At 33.1% G+C, this 20,752-nt stretch overlaps 1 protein-coding gene and 1 long non-coding RNA gene across 3 annotated transcripts in view; one reads left to right on the top strand and one right to left on the bottom strand.

The window, feature by feature from the left end:
• Positions 1 to 20,752, bottom strand: part of LOC141454679 (protein takeout-like) — a 35,062-nt gene that overhangs the window by 8,813 nt on the left and 5,497 nt on the right. The window lies entirely within an intron of this gene.
• Positions 11,149 to 20,752, top strand: part of LOC141454683 (uncharacterized) — a 77,271-nt gene continuing 67,667 nt past the window's right edge. The window contains exon 1 of the long non-coding RNA XR_012458882.1: positions 11,149 to 11,881. This is a non-coding gene — a long non-coding RNA (uncharacterized lncRNA). The remainder of the gene's footprint in view (positions 11,882 to 20,752) is intronic.

Raw genomic sequence — 20,752 nt, 5'->3', positions numbered from 1 at the left:
CATTTTTTTTTTAAACTCCATCTATTTTTAGAAGAAAGAGTTTATTTTGTCCTGTATGTTAGCTATGACATTGGCTATTTTGTTTTCAATTGATTACAATCAATTCTAAGAATTTTTTTAAAATTATTCTTTCATTAAAAACTAATGAGAATTATTCACCAAAAATTGACGACGCCTTTAAGGGTCAGTAGCACAGGTTGCGCGCACCATTGACCTAATATTTGCGATTGCAATTTGATTGCTTTCAATCTTTTCCATTTTGTTTTTCAATATCTTTCCATGACTGAGCTGTTCGCTATCTAATTGCCAATAGAGGATCTGAAGAAGCAAAAGTCTAATAAAAATGATCAGTTGCAGTAAATTCGAACAAACAAAAAATTATCTATCTAAAAATTGCATGACCTAAAATAAAATAAAAAAACCTAGGTACTTGTTTTTTTATTCCTCATTTTACATAATTGCAAACTTTTATTTTTATATTATTAAAAGATATAAATAAATTAATAGCGAGTAAAGCCACTCACTAATAATAATAACAAATCTGTCTCCACTTACTGTTGCAAAATTGGCAGTTCAGTTGCAACAAATATGAACAAACAAACAAAAAATTATTTATCTAAAAATTTCTTTAACCAATTAAAAAATAATTATCTTGCATTAATTAGAACTGTTTATAATTTCTTATTTATTCTCAGTTATAAATACTATTGTGGGATTTGAAGATCTCCATTTGTTTACTACATTTAAAGTATTAAAAAACTAGACAGGAAATACTGATCAGATAATATTAAAAATAAGCTGATTAGATGTTCATGTGTCGATCTTTAAATGTTTTATTTTCTATCTTACAATATGGTTCTATGATTATATCCATTAAAGGTTTTTTAAAATAATATTCGAGCTTAGGGCACTGCTGCACTTGAGCTTATAAAGGTAATACTTCACAATTGATATCGCTTGACCTTAAATTGCAATTGAACATTACTTGCGATCAAAAAACTCACGGTGTAGAAGATAAAATAGTCATTGTAGATTTTAATTTGACTGCAGAAAAGATGTCTCCGGTTTTGCAACGAAGTTATTAGAGCAAGGTCCTCCAAATGTTCAAGATCAAATTAGTAAAGAATTTGTTGATGGCTATGGGATTTATTGAATGTTGTTTTAGTAACTTTTTTATTTTTGTTCAGATTAAAAAAATTTAAATATTTTTCCAAGTATGGACATAGTTTTTTTTTTATTTTTGGTGGGTAATGTATGAAGTATTTACATATTTTATTTAGGAATGTTTTCTATATTTATACAGGCAGAGGTAATTTACATCTCATACAGATTTAAGATCTAAATTTGGATCAGTGTCAAACCGTTTGATATAAAGTATTAATAAGGTATAAATTATAATATTCTGAGACTCCCAATCAATAAGAGTCATTCCTTTATTGATTCAATTGATGAATTATTTGAGAACTATTGTTAGTTTTTTGAATAAGCCAGTACTTTAAATAATTAAAACAGTCTAATGCTTAATGCTTATAGAATAATTAAACAAATCGAAAATTTAATATTTTATTTGCCAGACAACAAAATGTTATCAAAGTAGGATGCAATTAAATAATTTATTGCTTATGCATTACGCTAGTAGTAAATGCTGCTATCTGGTGGGCACTAAGTAAACTGTTTATGATTTTTTCTTTTAGAATATTTCAATGGTAGAGATGAACAAACCATATATTCTATTCTATTTTTGATTCAATTATCTTGTTGTTGGGCACACAAGAACATCTGAGGTTATTAGCGCGCATTTTTAGTGCAATGACGGCTCCGGAAAATGTTACAGAGAACACTGAGCATCACCGGACAATAAAATAGGATTTTTAATATTTTTCAGGAATCACCTAGAAGATAAAGATCTAAGACAGCTGGATCGAATCTGGGATCCATTGCTCTAACCACTAAGATTATCCCTTCCCTAATTAAAATTACAATATTTCTTTTATACTTGTACTCTTTTAAAGAAATACTTTGCAAAACTTATGCGCACCTTTCTTAAAAATATGCTAAATTTAAAAATAACTCATCTTTACTCCTTTCTACTGAGAATACCAAATAAATCTGCGCGCAAATTTGGAAAGTTCAAAATTGAGGATGGATGACTAAATATTTTCTCTTTACGGCTCACCTAATGATCCATACTAAAAAAGAAAAAATTTTTTGAAACGAAAGGAGTCAGAACAGCTGACAATGTCATTTTTAATTATTATATAACCATTTTTATTATATAATAATTTTATTACAATATAAATTAACTGGCACTATTAAAAAAAAAATATTATAGCCAATAAATGTATATCAAAGAGATATTTCAAATATGTGTCACACAGTCATTACAACTAACTATGGATTTGCTAACTCTAATTTTGATAGTAAAGTACTTGTTATTGTTCACAAGTAATTTCTCTAAACAAAAGGTTATTGCAATGTGACATCGTCCCCACTTGAAAAACATTCTTATAAACATCAAAAGCATTTATCATCACAGGGTGTTGTAACTATTTCTTGCGCAGTATTCTGAAGTGAGAGTCTAAGACTAATGGTAGATAAAGATCTGATAACCAAAATATCAAAATTAAAGCAATAATTTACAATATTAAGTACAGTATATTAATATAGATGATATACACTGAATTTTCTATTGTAATAAATAATGTACTTATTATATTAATAAACAAAAAAAGGTTGAATTTGTTGAATGGTTACCACTTGGAGATACCACGTTCGAACCGACCTTTAAGATTCTTTCATCCAAGTTACAATTCAGTGATCTGCAGTGTTTTTGTAACGAGAGAACATTGTCAAGAGGCGGGAAGTGCACTGCAAAACACTCTGGGCGCTAATAACCTCAAATTTGACGTACCTTACATCACACAGACGTACACCACACAAATTAATAGGACAAAAAAGAATGAATCAGCTTGGTGACTCTGATCGTCTAGGACAGTGATGATTCTTCTAGATAGAAGCTTGGACTGTCCGATGTTTCTCGGAGTGAAGACATTAACTTCGACAATATGGCCAATCAATAGAATTTCCTTCTACGTAAGTAAGAGAAAGTCAAATATTTGTTCTCAGGTAACAGATTAAAAAAAAAAACCTTCCTCTAAATTTATATAAATAATTTAAGGTAAAACAAACCAAGTTAGTAATGAAAAGGACGGAAATGTTTTGAAAGTAAAATGAAAGAAGCGTGTGAGATAAAGAAAGTGGATAATAAATGAGCGAAGAAGGAAGTGAAAGAGTGCATTCCTGTTACTGTGTTGACGGATGGGGCGACCACCGTAGAAAGGTCAGTCAGTCTTTAGGTCGCTCTGTTTGCCTAGTCATTCCTGCACCACGTTAACTTGGTTCTCTCCCCACTAAGATTATTGTCCTTCCTAATCTGCAGTCCCCCACTAGACACGGCTCTTGACGCCTTACATGTGAGCAATAAGATCTGAAGAGAAAATAAATAAATTAAACGAACGATTACGTCACTAAATGTTCAGCTCTTAATATTTGTGTGTTAGTAAGGGGACTGCAACGTAACTGGCCTCCAACCAATTGGAGAAAGTTGTAACATGTGTTTATGGCCGCTAATCTGTAGTAACTTCTTGGAATGAAAATACTACCTGTTTCTTATTCGCAGCATCTTCTTGCACACTGATCTATTTAATTTCATACACCAGTAAGCAGAAGCATGTATGACGATTGCGACAATTAAAAATTCTCGCAAAAAAAAAGTAGGTACATGGAGACGAATTCAGACTATAAACAGTAACCTGCCAAAAACTACTCCAAGAAATCTGGTAATTTTGAAGGTTCTCCAATAGTTGTACGAGTATTTAAATTATAAAGAAATCAACAATAAAATCTATGCTAGACTTGACAAGCAGTGAACTTGCAATAATCTGAGCAATTAAAACAATTATTCCTGTTTTTATCAGCGTGCGTTGATAAAAAATCAACAATGCTAAGGGAAGCATGGACTAGTACCCATCATCTCCGACGATTATATCTCAGACGCATCATCTGAGAAATTTCGACGTACATTTCCCAGTAGAGTTCCAGCCCTTCGACAATAAAAACACTGAAAATCACTAATTAGAACTAGGCAACCAAAATAAGGATAGTAGAGCACGGTAAATCCACATAGAAATCCAGAGCAGTAACTACAGAAATTAATAGCTACGCTAGAAAGCGATCTGATAAGTGTTATCTTAGTCCTAATATAGAAGTAAAGCAACGGAAAATACAAGAATCTTCCCTTATACAATAGTTTGACTAGCAACACTGTTGTATTATTACCTCCTGCAAACTGAGACAATTGCATTTATTACAGCTGGAGTTGCCCTAATATAGAAGTAAAAGTATAAAAAGAACGGAAAATTCAGGAATCTTAACTTAGTTTGACCAGAAATATTGTTATTTCTCTCAAAGGAACCTGCAAACTGAGACAATTGCATTTATTACAGCTGGAGTTGTCCTAATATAGAAGTAAAAGTATAAAAAGAACGGAAAATTCAGGAATCTTAACTTAGTTTGACCAGAAATATTGTTATTTCTCTCAAAGGAACCTGCAAACTAAGACAATTGCATTTATTACAGCTGGAGTTGTCCTAATATAGAAGTAAAAGTATAAAAAGAACGGAAAATACAGGAATCTTAACTTAGTTTGACCAGAAATATTGTTATTTCTCTCAAAGGTACCTGCAAACTGAGACAATTGCATTTATTACAGCTGGAGTTGTCCTAATATAGAAGTAAAAGTATAAAAAGAACGGAAAATACAGGAATCTTAACTTAGTTTGACCAGAAATATTGTTATTTCTCTCAAAGGAACCTGCAAACTAAGACAATTGCATTTATTACAGCTGGAGTTGTCCTAATATAGAAGTAAAAGTATAAAAAGAACGGAAAATACAGGAATCTTAACTTAGTTTGACCAGAAATATTGTTATTTCTCTCAAAGGAACCTGCAAACTAAGACAATTGCATTTATTACAGCTGGAGTTGTCCTAATATAGAAGTAAAAGTATAAAAAGAACGGAAAATACAGGAATCTTCACTTAGTTTGACCAGAAATATTGTTATTTCTCTCAAAGGTACCTGCAAACTGAGACAATTGCATTTATTACAGCTGGAGTTGTCCTAATATAGAAGTAAATGTATAAAAAGAACGGAAAATACAGGAATCTTAACTTAGTTTGACCAGAAATATTGTTATTTCTCTCAAAGGAACCTGCAAACTAAGACAATTGCATTTATTACAGCTGGAGTTGTCCTAATATAGAAGTAAAAGTATAAAAAGAACGGAAAATACAGGAATCTTAACTTAGTTTGACCAGAAATATTGTTATTTCTCTCAAAGGAACCTGCAAACTGAGACAATTGCTTTTATTACAGCTGGAGTTGTCCTAATATAGAAGTAAAAGTACAAAAAGAACGGAAAATTCAGGAATCTTAACTTAGTTTGACCAGAAATATTGTTAAATGAAATATTGAATAAATTTAAAATGTATATGATGTCTTGTGATAAAAGAAAATCAACGGCATCCTTATAACCTTAAAAGATTTACACTTCTTACATCAGATTAATAACAATATTGAAATAGTTTAATTGTTACTTGCAATCACAAAAAGTAAAATTAGTATTTATATTGGTTACAACACCGGCTACTCAGTAAGATTTAGAAATATCTTTTAATACGAGTAACCGTAGTAATTTTTATTCTATTTATAGATATCTCTTTCCCATCTCTCTTCATATTGTTTCATAAACTTGTAGAATTTATGTGTTCGGACATGTATCCTAGCATTTCCGTAGATGTTTAGTAAATTTTGATTATTTCGTGGGTATAATATAATATTTTTTGCCATAATTTTGTTGAGTTTTATAATTTGGAGTCATCTAAATGTGTGGACTAGTAAAGTTTAATGGTTTATTAGTACATCCCTTCATCTTTCATCAATTTACATCGGTTCACTCTTTTATCGTAATGATTTCAACCACATTGAGCTTCATTTGGGAAAATCTAAACATTAATTTTGAACAGGAATTTTCTCACAGCAATTAGGTATTCTAATTGAGTCATTTTTAAATGTTCAGTTTGTCTGAGCACAATAAGTGCAAGAGCATAACACCATTTTCGCTTGAGTTAACACAGAAATTATAACGAAAAGTTGAATTTTATGAATTAAATTCATGATTTAATCGTTTTTTTCTTTTTTAAATCGGTGCCCATCTCTGTTTTATTAGTTAAATGAAGTTTTAAAATTAATGAAGAAGGCTCCGGGCGCCAATAACCTCAGATGTTGGAACGTAATTTTAAAAAATAATAAAAATATTAAATAATTAAAACTGTCCGGTAGGACAGTTGTATAAGGGTTGACCATCAAAAACTGCACGAAAAAGCGTAACGTTGAAAAACACCCAACTTTGACAATTTTTTTCTCTTTTTCTATAAAAGATAAAATTCCCAAATTTTCTTTAAATCTTACTCCAAACCCTCCTTCATAACTGTAATTTTTTTGCAACCACCCAGATCTAATAGGTTTCGAGAAAAAAGTTGCCGAAAATGAGCAAAAACCGCTTTTTCAAAAAATGTTCTTGTTCTTGTTCTTCTTCTTGTTGTTCTTGTTGTTACCTTTTTTGTAAACAACGTAGCGCCTAAACGCGTGAACCGATTTTCATGAATGAGGTGTCATTCGATTGGGAATTTTATGTAGATGTGCCTTTTGGGGGTCTCGGCCCTGTGCATCGAATGGGAGAGGAGTTAGCCCCCTTTATGTAAGGCCCCCTCCAAAATTATTATTACTAATTACTCTGTAAATCTTGGCCCGATTTTGATAAAATTTGGTAGGATGATAGGGTTAGGGCTCCCCTACCTAACAATAAAGCGACGATCTGCTCTTACACTTGTTAAGGGGAAGTATAGCAATCGTTTCAAATTATCGACACGTGAACCGATTTTCATGAATGAAGTGTCATTCGAATCGAAATTTTGTACAGATTTGCACTTTAAAAGTCTCGACGCTATGCCTCATAAGGAGGGGAGTTCGCCCCACCCAAATAAGGCCCTTTCTAAAACTATTATTACCAATATTTCTACAAAGCTTAGTCCGATTTTGATAAAATTTAGCACGAAGAAGTGATTAAAGCTCCTCTACGTGGCTGTGAAGTGCCATCATGCTCTTACACCTACTAAGAGGAAGTACTGCAATCGTTAAAATTATCAATGAGTGAACCGATTTACATCAATGAATTGTCGTTCGATTCAAAATCTTTGCCTTTTAGGGAGAAGTACTGTAATCGCAGTTTATTTTTCTTGCTCCTCTTAAAAGGAAGTACTGAAATCGCAGTTTAATTTTGCTTTTTACGTACAAATACCTTCCTATTTTATTCAAAACGCTTTCTCAAAAAAATGGTTATTGAGGATGGTTTGGGGACCGCAACTATAATCATTCTTTAAAAAGATCTCTCCAGTGGTAGTTACGGTTCCGATTTAACACCTTATCAGGTTATAATGATAGAATAGCTTATTCCAAATTTTAAAAAATCTGTAAAGCAGACGTAACTTTGCAAATAGACAAAAAGGAAAATCTATCCAAAAGGTACAAAAATCTCCTTAACAAAAACTTACAGTTTTAAAAGTTAAGTATAAGGGTTGATTAAACGCCAAAAGGTACACAAATCAGCAGTTCCCAACATTTCATTAATACTTCATTGATATAATTTAAGTAATTTTACTGCATTAACTTTTCCTTCACATTTTTTAGAATTTATTAGATGTCACAGACCCTTATGCTGGCCAGTTCATTCATAATATTTTTTTATTATAATTATGATAAAATGAGTGATGAATTATTCTGAGTAGTCACATATACATGCATGTTAAAGTAGAAAAAAACAAAGTTAGAGTCGGCCACTTTTTAAATTTCAATCACGGAAGATTCAAAACAATATTTCAGTCTTGAATTCGTCTTACCGAAATATTCGTGAGCACAAATAACATACAGTTAATAACAAGTAGATTATTCAACAATATTTACTCATTTCTCAATTGTAATTTAATTTAGTCCCCCTAATTTTACTTATGGTAAAATACTGGAATGATTAGCTGTCCTAAAAATATGCATATCTTTATTTTCTTTATTTTATATTACATATATATAACATTGTGGGAAGAACACCTAGATTGAGAATGTAATTGAAGAAAACTATATTATTTGCGATAAAGCCAGATTATTTATTACTTATTATTACAAACGTTTGACTACAACATAAAATAACAATTACTTTAATCGAAGAATGAACTTAAACCAATGATTTTTATTTAAAAATAAAAATAAATGCATAAAATCATTGATGTAAAAAAAGTTTAAGAATTTTTTAGCCTCTTATTTTTTTTATATTTTTTATAACGTTTTTTTTTTCACCTGTGATTAATAGTTTGATTATTATAGATAAATAGATATTACAGTCAATCTAAGTTAAATGGTGTGCTACTTGAGTAAATATTTTGTAGACGAAAATGGCCAGCATAAGGGTCTGTGACATCTAATAAATTCTAAAAAATGTGAAGGAAAAGTTAATGCAGTAAAATTACTTAAATTATATCAATGAAGTATTAATGAAATGTTGGGAACTGCTGATTTGTGTACCTTTTGGCGTTTAATCAACCCTTATACTTAACTTTTAAAACTGTAAGTTTTTGTTAAGGATAAAATATATTTGTGTTGGACAAGACCAGTATAGACTAGTCAAAGATATGAGAAATTAAAAACAAATAAATGGATAAGAAACTGGTTGTTATCTGCTTTTAGTAGTTCTATTTTCACACCAAGAGTTTATTGATTTTGTAATACTAATTTTCAGTTCAAAAAATTCTAATATAGTTATGCATAAATTTAATAATCAATTATAAAAGGCAGACCCCTGGAATTTTTATATTAATAAAGATTTTAATTTCTTTTTCTTCTCCTTCTTTGTCTTCGATCTTAGACTTTTCAACGACGAGCTTGTACTTTGAATCATTTATACTCCAAGCGAGTAATTAGCCCAGCGTTGGAGGTTCCGTTACCTCGGGACAACTGGTTTATTTCCTAGTCAGGAACATTTACCTAACTACGTGAATCCTTAGGAACGGTAGACCTTGTCTGTAGTGAACGTGTTGTAGTATTAGTGTAATGTGTCCTGTTAAGATAGGGGTGCATGGTGTAATGAGCTGTGGTAACCCGTGAGGTAGCTACACCACCAAGTGTCTGCATACACCCCTTGCGGGGCAAGATTATAATTTCAACTGTTTTAAACTTTTGTAATTATTGTTTTTGAATAATGACTCATTTAAATAATTTAATAAATAATTTTGTTACTGATTGTATGTCTGTCCAGAGGTTATAAATCTGCCAGATCTATTCTACTATCTTGGGTTTAAGACATTAAGTACCAGCTACAATTGGCGATAAGATTAGTAGAGATTGTTCAGAACTGACATTTGCGACCTTTTTGAACCAAAAAAGTTTTATTTTGGAGAAACTTTCTGGTTTGAACTGATGTTTTCGTGGTTTTCTTCATTAGAACATTTATTTTTTGGTTCACTAATGAGTGAGGTTGTTCACATGCGAGGAAGTATGGATACTTCTCTTGCTGCATTACTTTGGTACTTCTTATGGTACACTGGCCTTACTGAAATAAATTTTTCTCTGTCAAATACCTTTTTTGGAGCCATAAGTATTGCAAAGGTTCTTGGCAGGTCGGAAATTTCAAATTTCTAAAATTTATTGATAGTAAAAAATTAAAGATGATTTAGATTTAATATGAAAAGGAAGGACCTATTCCGACGCACCGCAGCTGTAAGGCAATTCAAGGGAGAATTCCAGTCGTTAAGAGTTGATTTTCCAACAGTCGTTCTTGCGATATCATTCCCTCTGACTCAAAATGCGTCTATAACTGATATTTAAATCGGTTTTATTCCAAAACTCGATATGCGGGCCACATGCTTTCAAAAACAAACATTAATTCTTGAAATAACAAAGTCTTCTATCTATAAATAATTTTATCACTCTTCATTTGACCCAGATCATTCCATCCATGACATCCACATCTTTCACCTCACCTAAATGCTGATGACTGGTTGAAGGAAATACGGAAGATAATTGCTTTTCACAGAACTACAAGTATAAATCTTGGGAAGTCGATCGATAAGTTTGGAGAAGTTCAGCATAATGTCATTAATGTTTTCTAGCCGCGTACAGTTTGAAGTATATACAATATGTAATTAGTATATTCTGAATTCAAAATAACATTTGAAGCTGTACGGTAAAAGAGTTATTTTAGTGTTATATTTTATTTGTACCTATGTAAATCCTCATGTCATAATCATAGGTACACAATTACACAACACTGTTAGCTGTGTAATGTTAGTTTTATTTTGAGTTTGTTTGTAATTTGTCTTGAATATATTAACTGCCTTTTTCTTAAAAAAGTAAGAATGCAGAAATCTGTAAGGTCATGAACTTCAGTAAAATCGACAGGTTTAAACAGAAACATTTCAAAAAAAGATTTCTCTTGCAGTAAGTAATCAGCTCTAGTTTTTTGATCTTCAATCGGTTTCAGGTGTTCTTGGCCAGTGTTCATGAACCAGTGTTCATTTGGTAGAAACTATTATATATTTTTAATTTAACACGTCTATTTTAACCTAAATTTTAAAGTTCATCGCTGCGTTCAGTTCGTAAGACCATTTGAAAGCATTGTCAAAGTTAGCCACTTTTCCCATTCATCAGATATCCACCATTGTTCTTTATGCAATTCTCAGCTTTATAATTCTTGAATGCATTCTGGCATATGAATAGACCGGGAGAACTAAGAGACGATTTATCATAATAAAGCAAGGAAATTAAAATAGTCGCAAACTTTTTATGCGGTGTTCAAGTTCCTAGTGACTATTGTTCGAAAAAATTCTCGCACAAGGTGAGTAAGTGGACTGATAACAGTAGAAGGAAAGCATTTGATAACGTCCATCAAAGAAATTTAAAAAAATAACAAAAACTCCTTTAGAGATTGAACCCATTGTAGCATCAAAATACAACCACATTCTTGGTCAGTCATAACTTGTGTACACATTCCATCTCTAGCTGATTCTTAATACACTTGTTCGGTCGTGACCGAGGACCTTCGGCCAGTTTGGCTGGCTTCCGACTCTCGCGGGTCAGCATCGCGCCCGCGCGCGTACTAATGTACGCATCCGCCTTAATTTCCTTCTATCACTTATCGCTAATTACTAAGTTATTATTTTACACCTTTTCATTCTCTTAAACTTTCTGTCTATATTAACTTGTTTCCGTTTCTTATGCCAAATGCGTCACTACCTATAGCTTCTATTTCCTTTATTTTTGTTTCTATATTCTAGACCCTTTGCCCCACTACTTCCTTTGGACCATGTGGTCACCTTTCCAGTATATGCAGTTCCCTGCTAGTCCTTGCTTAAGACGCCTCTCTGCTCACGCTTAAGCAACTTTTAACGCATCTCAGCCCGCTTCACTTCCGCTGACACCTAACTGTACGCATCATCCGCATCTAAACGACTCTCCAGAATATCGCTTCACGCATATTCCACCGCTTATAGTGCACTTATTGCACTATTCCCCCTTTACTCTTCCGCTTACCTCATTTCCACTTCCGCTACGCTTCTCTGAGCATGAGCCCAAATATTGCCTCCCTTTCTCAGAGCTCAACACACACACACTTACATAAACATATATACACGCTTCCGCTACACAGCTTCCTTTCCTCTCATCGCTTCTCAGGCAGCTTATCAACATACCTCACGTACATCGCTCCTTGCAAAGGGTAAGTACCTTCCCCTTTTTCTTTTATTTCTCTTTATTTTTCTATTCTTCTTTGTCTACCATTATTTCGTACAGCGCCCACTTGGGCCCCTTAGCATCTGGGTGTAGGCGTGTTCGCGCGCCTACAACACTGAAACACAAAACCTAATATTTCCTGTAAAACTAGACGAGATTTCCTTATTTTTCCATTAATTTTGCAATCTAACTAGAAATTCGGGCTACCCTGTGAGTACATTCTACTTCTGGCTTAGTTATTAACTCTCAGAAACCAAATTTCAATCTTTCCAATCTAACTTGACGAGAATTACCTAGTTTTCTATTAATTTTGCAATCGTAACTTCAAATTCAGGCTTCCCTGTGTGTACAATCAAATTCACGGGAGAATTAAGTTTAGGCTTCAACGTGAATACATTCTAAATTTGCCTTAATTATTAATACATTTAAGCAGAAATATCAGAATTTCCTATCAAACTGGTTGAATAATTCCTTATTTTTCCTTTTATTTTGCGCTCTCAAGTTCATATTCAGGCTTCTCTTTGGGTACAATTCACGTTTGGCTTAGTTATTTATGCATTAAAGTAGAAATTTCAATCCTTCTAGTCGAAACAAATGCGAAATCCTTTTCTTTTTCATTAATTTTGCAATCGTAGCTTCACATTCTGGGCTACCCTATGTGTACATTCAACCTCTGGCTTTATAATGAAATGTACATTGCAGAAATCTCCATCTTTCCAGTCAAACTAGACGAGAATTCCTTATTTTTCCATTAATTTTGCAAACGTAACTTCAAATGCGGTCAAACCTGTTTATATAGCCCACCATTGGCTTAAATATTAATTCTTTGAAATAAAAATCTCAATCTTACCAGTCAAACTAGACGAGAATTTCTCCTTTTTCCATTAATTTTGTTTGCAATCATAATTTCAAATTCTGGGCCACCCTTTGTTTACATTCCACCTCTGGCTTATTAATTAAATGTTTAAGCAGAAACCTCAATCTTTGCAGTCTAACTAAATGAGAATTACCTATTTTTCCATTAATTTAGCAATTGTAACTTCAAATTGGGGCTACCCAATGTGTACAATCCACTTCTGCTTTTATTATTATTACACTGAAGCAGGAATCCTAATATTTCAGGGCAAACTAGACGAGAATTCCTTATTTTTTCATTAATTTTGCAATCGCAACTCAAGATTGAGACTACCCTGTGTATACATTACACCTCTTGCTTATTTATTTATTCACTGAAGCCAAACTCTCAATCTTTCCAGTAAAACTAGAGGAGAATACCTTATTTCTCCAATAATTTTGCAAACGTAACCAAAAATTCAGGCTCAGTTTGGTTATAGTTTTGGGTAGTGGTGGGTTTATGAGATATGACATTTCTACACAATTAATAATTGACTGAACAATAATCCGAGCAAAAGTTTTATTTCTTCTTAGAACTTTCATTATAGATAAATAATGAATTAGTGTTTGTAAATTCAAATATTATGCGTGGATAATGACGATGGCTCCAATTTACTAACAACGTTCAATACATCATTAAACACACGAATGATTTAGTTGTCTCAGCCCTTGACCTACATGGTGAACATGTTGTAACAGGTAAGAATTACTAATAATTATGTAATGTCGCATTCTGACTCTGTCACGACAGGATAAAAAGTTCATCAGTGTGGTAAACATGTCTGTTTTGCATACTATTATTATTGCTTTTATTATCATCCCCTCTAATAATGATTTATTAACTTTTTATATTGAATTAATAGACTTTCACCTTCATTATTAGCATTTTTTTCTGTTAATACCTTTGAAATAAACAAATTAAGATTCGCTTGGATCCAAGTGTTCAAATGTACGGTTAATAAAGATTTTAATTTAATAATTTAATAAAGATATTGATATTTTTATTTTATTGATCAGACTTGGTGATTTGTAAACCAGAGATATGTCTTAAGCAGCTCATCCTAATCCTTTAATTGAACACCTATCTTCTTCACATTACCAGGTAATCCTCCAAGGAGATTGAAGAGAAGATGGCCCCGCGATCTACTCTCCTCATAAAAGTATAGTGCATCTATTCACGTTAACGGAGTGTCGCTACTGGGTGCCTTCTCCAATCTTCATTCAAGACATTATATTACATCACATTTGAAGAATCCTTTACTTGCATTAGAACATTTTTTTCAAATTAAATTTATAGTCTTCAGCTGAACATTTTGTACGCTACAGCCATTTTTTTTTTTTAGAAAATCTTAAAAACTAATATAACCAATTCTTTTTTGTGTTCAGGAAATTTCAAAACGAAATTTTGTTGTTTGTCTTTCTGGTTCACTTTTTTTCTCAGTCGGATATTTCGAATTTGAAATTTTCGCAACAAATTTGATTATTTTTAATATTATAAGAACTTACGGTTAAAAAATTAAATAGGTCGCTTTTAATGGCGTCCAAATTGGAACATCCGTTTTCAGCTTTTTGCCATTTTTTTCTATTTTTTTAATAAAAATTTTGTTTCGCCCTAAAAGATTTTCCTTCTTCCTACTAGAGAAGTTCCTTTGGTTTAAACCCTTCATTTAAAAGTGCTGGAACCATCATTGTATCACTATTTCTTGTAAGGCTGGTAGAGTTGAAACAATAAAAGTTGATGTATCATGTAAGATTTGTTCACAGTATGGAAGAGTTAATGTGCGCCATATCTACTTTCTCCACTTTTATTGGAATTTATGAGCACTTTTGCGCTTATGTTTCGTAATAATTGCGCATTGAATATGGGGGGGGGGGCGCTGGGTCTCACACAGGAAGCGACTTGCTGTTGTTCCAAGTTGTATTAAAGAATTATAGAAGTGGGGAGAAAAGATTGCGCTTTTTTGTTCCATCTGGAACGGTGGTACCACGTTCTCCCACCCGAACTTGGTGGCGTGATCCGACTATTCGCCCTGTAATCCGGTAGTGATGGAGGCTGTTGCCGTTCCTGTATTAATTCATAAAAAATTGTATGCATGTTTCTTTTTACCTACTTTGAATTATATGAGAAAAAACAAAAAACGAAAATCTCTCTTTCAGAGGACGATCAAGTATAAAAGTTATTCTGTGAAGATCAAAATTGTCCCTTCTTGTAGTCACAATCTTCTTGTTTTTGTTTTTTTAATTGCGCACCGTACGACATTCATAAGAGTTGGAAGCCTTCACATACTACATCGTTGTCTTCTTCCTTCCCATACTTCTGAAGATTTTATCACAGCTTATAGTAGGAATCCATTCAACCAGAGAAAGCTAGAGGATTATAAGATACCACATGACAGAGAACCCTAGAGGCGGATAATTTAGGAGACGTAGCGGTTTGGTCTCCGGTGCTTTAAATGAACTTAAAGAGTTTGTTTAAATTATTAGAGATAGTCGCCTGCGAAGTCGGTGCAATTGTTTTTTTTTTTTTTTTTTGTTAATGATTTGAGGCGCGTCAACATCTAAGGTTATTAGCGCCCGGAGCTTTATTCAGTGCATGCCGGCCTCCGGACAGTGTCCTCTCGTTACAGACAACACTGTCCATCACCGGACAGTGTTGTCTGTAAGAAGCTCCTTGGAAGAGAAAATCTAAGGGTCAGCAGCTGGATTCGAACCGGGGACCTCTGCGTGGGAGTCCAGTACGCTAACCGCATAGCTAATCCCTTCCCTAAATGCAATTGTTTATTGTGGTTTTTAAAGCAGAAAGCAAAGGGTACTTTCATTGGGTGATGGAATTAGAAATAGAGATATTACATGGAATTATTTATTTTATTTTTGAAAATCCTGATTATTTTGATGGCACTTAGTGAGCGATGTACGAAATTAGTTAGTTAATTAGAACTCTCAATACATTTTTTTGTGTACAAATCTTGACTCACCGATGACGAAAAATGAAGCTTTTCTAGAAATCGATATGTAAAAAATGTGATAATCGAAAATATAGGAAACGTAAGAGACTCGAACGCTCAGGACATTCAGGATCATTCGGTGTAACCTTGGTCATTATTAAATTTAATTTAAATAATTAATCACAATTAAATTGTTTGTTTTTCCTCAGCTTAATGTTTTCTTATTACTTTTATTTCTTGGGTTGTTAGAATCAGGGAGCCGTAACATCATTGCTCCATTCGACAAAAACATCAAGATGAAGTGAAATTTAAAGAAATTATTGTGAATTATTAAACATCGAATTACAACAGTTTGATTGTCAATGTCGAACATTTCTGCTAAAAACTTACTTCAGTATCAGTTCCAGCGTACAATGAAACACACTCCACATGTGGTAGACATGTACGTGCTTAACCATTCTGAGACCATCACTGACTATCTAATTGATTAATATTTAAATTCCAAATGTATAAAAGAAACATTACATTATTACACAATATGAAGAAGAATTTTAATATTTCATTGTTTGCAAATATACATTACATACATCCAAATATTGGGACCAACTCTTACCAAATCAAAGGACTCCAGTAAAATGTTGATGGAACATTTTTTTAAAAAAATAATCGTCTATTCCGTGTAGTTATTTTTTCAATTCTCTTACTCAACTTACAAAAAGTGCGTGGTAATTGAGCAGATTTTGAATTTCACCGTAAATATTCGTTTTAAGTTCTGAATCAGAACAAGTTTATTTTATTCTATTTTTGGTAGGTTTGGGTATAAATATACCCAAACGATCAAATGATCATAACAGATTTTTCCCAACAATATAACGGAGTAAAATATGTTTGTTGAATTGATTAAAGCCTTTTTTCCGCTTGAAACTAAATAAAATTAGGCAAGCTTTTAACTTGTAAACAGGAAGTTAAATAAAATAAGGTTATTTGATGAAAAATAAATCCCGGAAGAATTATTACGTCAGCATTTACTTGAATATGATGTTGGTGTTGTAAAGTGATTTCTCTTTCGCTTTTTCTTTTCATGTTATTTTAATTTTGTCATTACTTTTTTGAGAGTCTAATTAGAATTGCTAACGCTGAATTATAGTATTTTCCTCATCTTTCTTGCCGGTTGAAGGAGCCCAAGCAAGACGAAGACGAAGTTGTTGAAAAGTTTTCGTGTAGTCAAGCTCGTAAGTTGATTAAGTTGTTTTTGATGATACATTACTTTGTGTTATGTATCGTGAAGTTTACCAAATACAATAATGCTGGAATATAGAGAGAGGTTAGTGGGTTGTTTTTTAATTAAATTAAATGAAGATTAAAATAATAATTATGCATTTATATTCTATACTAAAACTATATGTTGGGAAAGAAAATAATTGTAATTGATTCTGTTGTACACAAGAGAGAATTGACCGCTTTCTCCACTACTTCAGAAAGGTATTGATACCATTTTAAATTATCGATTGCAATTTTTAGCCTGAAATATCTCTTTTGAACCTTTGAGTCTGATAAAGTGTTTTTCCCTCTATTTCCCACGTATCCTCATACTCTTTCCCTCTTTGAATATTTTTAGGGTTGGCCAAATTATTCTTACTTGGCTGAATATATAAGGTACAGAAAGGAGTGCTTATTTGGTAACAACTTGTACATGCTCTTCAGGAATCAACACCCGCAACATTTACTTGGTATGTTTCAGCAGTAAGGCCCAGTTAGATCTTAGAAACACCTGAGCAATCAGTACGCAATTCTACTTTTCTCCATTCAGAACTGTTGCTTTTAAAAATTCATACCTTATTCAATCCTCTTTATTCTGGAACTCTTTATCTCAATTTTTAATCACAACAATATCAACATTTGAAACTGAATTGTATAATTATTTAATGAATCAATTTAAAGATGACGCCAATTATTAAGTTCAGTTATATTTATTATTATTTAAATTTCATAGTTAACCCTCTCTCATTTTTTTTTAATTATTATCAAAGATGTTCCCTTCGATTGTCTTTTTCAAATTATTATGCTCTTGGCACTACCAGTGATGGTCTACAACTTTTTTTTCTTTTTCCTGTACAATTGTATTAAGGGAAATGAAGTGGGTATTCTTCCCTCTAGTAGTAATAATACAGTAATTTGCAATATAATTAGGTTTCAGCGAGTTTTATACTACAAATAAGGGTTAAATGAGTGGCTAGAATTTTAGAGCTTGTAGAAAAACCCAAAGTTGGCAGTATTACTTAAATGAATAAATTTTCTAACTTAATGAAACTTTCATAAGTACGGATTTATGTCTTAAAATTTAATTCTTACAAATTAGTGTTTCCTTTCATCAATCAGATGTCCACTCGTTGTGCTAATATCCACTTACTCCTGAGTGAAAACTTCCCTCATTCATCGATCGATAATTACGAGTAGAGAACGTCTTTTTAAAAAAAAAACTAACGAAAATCATTTTCTGTGACATTGATTAATATACCTAACCTAACCTTGGCACTTTTTTTAAAATAAAGTTTAAGCTTATAAAATTTGGAAAGTAAATATATTTACAGTATCAAAACATCTTTGAAGTTCCTTATAGTTTTTTGTTTTTCAACTATTGGTAACTTTAGTTGTTTTCGTTGATGGTAAGGATTGTTTGAAAGTGATTTACGACAGTAAAAGTAAATTATATTGTTACATAATGTAATAATACTACTGCCGTTGGCCGGTTGTAAGATTGGTGTTGGTGGGAACGACTACCATCAGGGTCATGGACGGAACCAACTCTAGCACGAACCGATATTCACTATCGAAACTATTACTGCCCCTGCCGCAATACTAGCTATTTAATTAACTTCTCTGTGATTCTATCGATATTATCCATCGTTCCTAGAACTAACATCATCTTTAGTGCTCGTGTTTGTAATCAATGAGCGTGCATGCCCTGAATTGTAAACAAAAAGGTTTAAAGCCTTTATCTTTATACCTAATTCAGTCTTAAGTGTTTTTTTTTTTTTTTTAATTTATTTTGTAATTTACAAGCTGTATAAATATATACAATAAGTAAATAGGAGGTGAATGAGATGAACTGGAGCGGGAAGAGCAGGAGGAGAGAAGCTACCCAGCGGTAGCACTCTCTAACTGAGAGAGGAGAAACTTGAGGAGGAGAATATGATTGGGAGAGAGGAGAGATTTAGGTCTCAGACCTCAAGGAAGTCGCGGGGCCATTCAGTCGTCAGGAGTATTAGGGATGTCAGAGGAGGCGAGAGACTGTACAAGAGGATTTGAGTTAGTAGAGAGAGCAGTATGGAATTTTTGATATTTAGTCTTGGCTTGTTGGTCTATGAAGAGAATGTTGAGGTCGGTGTGAAGGGTGAGGTTAGTCACGTAGTAAGGTGCGTCAGCTATCTGTCGGAGGAGTTTTGACTGAAATGTTTGTATAGTCCGTATGTTTGTAGGTTTGGCTGAACCCCACAGCTCTAGTCCGTAAGTCCACATAGGTTTGAGAATAGTGTTGTATATTAAACGTTTGAGTTCTATGGGTAATTTGGAGCGTCGTCCAAGAAGTCTGTACAGCAGTTTTGCACGTTTCGTCATTGCTTGTCTTTTAAGTCTAGTATGTGGGTTCCACGTGAGTCGCTTGTCTATGTAGAGCCCAAGGTAGCGCACCAGATCTGTATGAGGAAGAGGATTGCTGTTGAAGAGGACAGGTGAACAGGAGCCCCGCCGGAGAGTAAATGTGGCATGCTGGCATTTCTGTGGGTTCATTTTAATCCGCCACTTCTTTGCCCAGGATGATATTTTATGTAAGTGTGTCTGTAATTTGTATGAAGCGGATGTAGGATGTGTACTTGTGGCTAGTATGGCTGTGTCGTCTGCATATGTACAGAGTAGTGTAGAGGGTTGTACAGGTATGTCTGATGTGTATACTGTGTAGAGAACGGGGCCAAGTATACTCCCCTGAGGCACTCCCGCCCCCCACTGTCGAGAAAGAAGAGATTGCTGAGCCAGTACTAATTTGAAAGAACCTATCTGAAAGATAGGAGCGCAGAATGAGGTAGTATGTTGAGGGTAGATGCTTTTTTAGTTTAAACAGTAATCCAGGATGCCAAACACGATCGAAAGCCTGGCTTACGTCTAAGATAGTCTTAAGTGTAACATCTTAAACATTTAATGTCATTATCGGCCGAAACTTTCTTAGTGTAAAGCCAGCCTCCGAACATGAATCATCCATTGTCGCCTATGTCGGTCAGGGAGCAATATATGGCCTCTAGCAAGGAAAATAGTAGCACACCAGGATTACTAGCCCTCTGCGCTACTAAATGAGCTATTCCCTTAAAGTATTGTTCACGAATTACTACTGCTAATGGTTAATGAAGGAGGATACGTTAAAGCCCAAATAAAAGCCATTTTGTTGTCCTCCAAGAAAAGGAGAGTTGCAAAAATAAATTTGTAAAACTGGCACAATAACTAACTGCTGTTTACGATTTAATGTAATGTTTTGTTTATGTAAATAAACAGTTAAGATTAGAAATGACTGAAGAAGGTTTTTTTAACATTACTGACAAATAGTAGCTTCCACACATACTTAAATACACATAAAATAGCTTATTAAGCAATATTGATTAATCATTATATTACAAATCACCTGTTGATGTCTATTATATTGCACATCACATTTCTACATCATAGTCTATGCGACAAACCATTAGTACTAATTTCAAGTAGTTGCTTTTATCCTAGTTAAAGATTTCATTGCTTAAATTTATTTCGATAAAAACCATTCCTTGCTGCTTTAGAACAGAAACTTGTAACAAAAAATTAAGTTCGGAACTCGTCCAGTGATAAGCCACAGTTTAAGGTACCATTTCTTCTTTTAGTTATCTCTGTGTGATCCCTTAACAACTAACCAGACCGTTTTGTTTTTTTTCGTGGTTAAGAAATCTGGGTTATGTTTAAATAATAGAAAGCTATTTTAACCTGATTACCGTTAAACA

Source organism: Rhodnius prolixus, unplaced genomic scaffold (assembly GCF_049639745.1).
Source record: "Rhodnius prolixus isolate KJV_2025 unplaced genomic scaffold, Rpr scaffold_9, whole genome shotgun sequence".
NCBI lineage: Eukaryota > Metazoa > Arthropoda > Insecta > Hemiptera > Reduviidae > Rhodnius > Rhodnius prolixus.
Note: the sequence above shows the minus strand (reverse complement) of the source record. Positions and strands in the feature narration are given on the sequence as shown.